A 3,344-nucleotide genomic window follows, 5' to 3' on the forward strand; every position below is an offset into this window, starting at 1 on the left:
TGTTTGTGCAGTTTTAATTAGAGAAAATAGCTAGATGTTGTGTGAATTAACAGAGTGTTGGGTTAAATGTGATAGAGTCTATGAGTTTTTACTGTTATGTTGAGTCTTTTCCTTTGTAGTTTGAGTCTTTTCCTTTTCTTTTTAGTCTAAGTGTGGGGTGTGATAACTCTCCAAATATGCTTACTTTTTGTGTGTTAAAACTCTTTTGTTACGTTTCTTTAGTTTTTAATTCTTTAAAAATAGAATAGATTAGTGTAAAATGGTAAAAATAGGCTTTTTAAAAAATTGTACAATATATACCAATAACTTTACATTTNTGATAGTGTTAGTTTAAATTTCTAGGTTATATACTGCTCTGTATTAGTTAGAAAAAGGATGTAGTAGTTACATTATATTTGAAAGTGTTCTAAGTTTTGTTAACTGTAACAAAATCAAGGGTAACATTTATATATATATATATATATATATATATATATATATATATATATATATATATATTAACTGATTTTATTCTCTTATGTCTTTCTTTTGTTAAGATTCTTTCCTTTTTATGAATGTGTAGATATGTTGTTTAGGGATATTGCTGTTAAGAGTAAAGATACTCAAGATGAGCTCTTGTATAGGATTTCCCGGGATGATTCTGTGATGTATGCCGTTCAGGAGTGCTACTATGCTGTAAAATTCATTTTGACATCAATACTAGTTGATGTGGGAAGGAAGTGGTATGTATTGGTTATAATTGAGTATTGCATCAATCAACATTTCATCTAAATGATAAACGAAATTGATGGTATTTGATATCTTGTATCTTTGCAATTTTTCCATATCACATAAGTTTGAAAGGACACATGAATATATTAATTATTGTATCACAAAGAGGAGTATTCACATGCATATCTATCTATAAATAAGTTAGCTCTCTTGATATCAAGATATCAAGAGTAACTGCATTGATTATGATCTTGGTTTGTGTCNTTTTCTATTCACCATTGTTGTAGTTTGGCATCCTTTCCCGTTATTATGTTTTTTTTTNTGCAAATATTTTTAAAATGCGTATATGACCTTCTTTACATGTCTGTCGTGTTGAGTCTTTTCATTTGTAGTTTGAGTCTTTTCTTTTTCTTTTTAGTCTAAGTGTGGGGTGTGATAACTCTCCAAATTTGCTTAATTTTCTATGTTAAAACTCGTTTGTTAGGTATCTTTAGTTTTTAATTCTTTAGAAATAGAATAGTTTAGTGTAAAAGTTTAGAAAACAAAATAAAAATAGTTTCTAGAACAGGTTATTTTCTTTAAATTTGATTTTAACCCTACTTTAAATTCTTTTTTTTTTCTTTTTTTGCAGATTGGGCTGTTTTGGGGCTGAAGTGCACAATTGGGCTGATTTCACGATTGGACCTTGATCTTTTTAGGGTGCTTGAATCTGAAAGTTGAGGTATAAACTACTACTTTGATTTCATTTGATGATTGCAATGGTAGTATAGGAAATCTTTTCTTTTTGTCATAGAAATTAGGTTCTTAAGTTGCACTTGTATTTCCTTTCTTTATGATTACAGTATTTGCTTTGATATTGAATGATCTGGAGTAGCATTTCAAGGTTTTTGTTACGTATAGTTTTAGTGTCATGTTATTCTTCCATGCATTTCCATTTAAAATTTGAGTTTAGGATTAGTGTTAGTGTGCATTCTGCATTTGTGTTGCTGTTTTTACCTTTTGTATTANTTAGATTGTTTCTTTCCACTAGGAATTATCATTNTCTATCGTCTTTTGAAGTCTACATCCACTGNCCCATTNTCATTGTTTGCTTGTTATATTTTCTTTGCTCTTCTGGATACTGCAGTTATTGTTCANAGTTTAGGTAACCTGTTTTAGATGATANAGGGAAGTGTCCAAAATCAACAGCAAGTGCAAGAGGAGCTTTGGCTNCTNCAACAAGGTGATNTNAACATGCAGAACCAGCTGANANCATCNAAGGTAGAGCTGATGCTGCTGGAACAAATGGTTGAGNANGAGGAAGGTATTGCAGCCANAGAGACTTTGCACATAGGAGCTGAACATAATGGAGAAAAACCAATAAGCCTTTTCTTATCCTTCCTTATTTTAGTTTCATGTTATGTTTTAGTTCTTAATTAGTTTATATTCCTTATTTTAGTTTCATGCCTTGTTTTAAGTTTTGAATTAGGATTCTTTTCGTAATTAGGTTTTATTTTCTTTTTGCTACTGTTTTACAATTATTTTGAATCTGTTTAGCTTTCTCTTTTTCAGTTTTTTGTTTTGGTTTCTTTTTTTTTTTTTTTTTTTTTGGTTTCTTTGTCAGGTAGTTTATAGGAATAGTTTAGATTTATCTTCTGTCAATATATTAGGTAGTTTATGATTCATTCTAGGTTCTTTTTGACTTTTATTGTCTTGTTTTAGGTTCTTTTCATATTAGATTTTGTTTTAGTCTTTAATTAGCAGATGTCTTAGGTGCTTTTTGTTTCTTAGGTCTATTGGAGGATGTAAATAAAATTACCTTAGGATTTGCTTGTTTTAAGAGACTTCTCATTACTTAGGTTCTGTTTTTAGTCTTTAAATAGAATTCCCTTTAGGTTTTTTTAGTTCCAGGTCTTGTTTTAAGTTTCTTCTTGTTTCTACGTCTCTGTCTTGTTAGTTTAGGTCCTTTATTAGGAAGTGTGTAGATTCTTTGTTTAGGAGTTGAGTAAGTTCTTTTCTTTTCTGGTTTTTAGGATCTGTTTTAGGTTGAACATAATTGTGTTTGGTTCAGGTTCATAGAGTTTAGGTAATTTTGTTTAGGTATTTTTAGGTTCTTTTAGGTTCTGTGTTACACTTTACTTAAGTCTTTGCTGATTTACTTAACTTTTTGCCAATAGTGTCTTTAGCTCTAGATTTAAGTAGATGTAGCTCTAGCAGTAGTTTTTGCAGTTGGTTCAGTTGAAGTGAGCAGTTTTTGCATGATAGAGAGTAGCAATTCCATTTTTGACAATTTTTAATCCTGGAGAGTTTTCGGGCCAAATTTTTTCTTTCTAGTGTGATTACATGCGTGTATAGTCATAATTCTGATTTTGCATTGATTCTGTTTGAGTGTGCTTGATCTTGGTAAAACTTTAGATATGATCTAGGCCTCTTTATTCTTACCATTTCACATATATTTCCATTGCACCTTGAATCTTTGACTTGAATAACGGTTAATGTTCTGCTCGAAGCTCTTTGTATGTCTTTTTTCTTCTGTTTCTCTTTATTGGATCATTTCAGCCCCCTCCATTCATTTTGTGACATATTGAAATATAACTTTGTTGATTTTTTTAATTTAATCCTATTTTTTCTCTCGTTCTCCTCCTAGTTTCCTT

The 3,344-nt window shown here is 30.2% G+C and overlaps 1 long non-coding RNA gene across 2 annotated transcripts; it reads left to right on the forward strand.

The window, feature by feature from the left end:
• The first annotated feature begins 572 nt into the window (after window positions 1-572).
• On the forward strand, window positions 573-1,903 carry LOC106752895. 2 transcript variants are annotated; one of them, XR_001375173.2, is made up of 3 exons: window positions 573-722; window positions 1,343-1,432; window positions 1,879-1,903. It is a non-coding gene; the product is annotated as an uncharacterized LOC106752895 (long non-coding RNA). The 2 variants fall into 2 exon arrangements; XR_002666699.1 differs by lacking the exon at window positions 573-722 and having other exon boundaries at window positions 729-1,432.
• The last annotated feature ends 1,441 nt before the right edge of the window (window positions 1,904-3,344 follow it).

The sequence above is a fragment of the Vigna radiata genome, unplaced genomic scaffold (assembly GCF_000741045.1).
Source record: "Vigna radiata var. radiata cultivar VC1973A unplaced genomic scaffold, Vradiata_ver6 scaffold_557, whole genome shotgun sequence".
NCBI classification, from domain to species: Eukaryota; Viridiplantae; Streptophyta; class Magnoliopsida; order Fabales; family Fabaceae; genus Vigna; species Vigna radiata.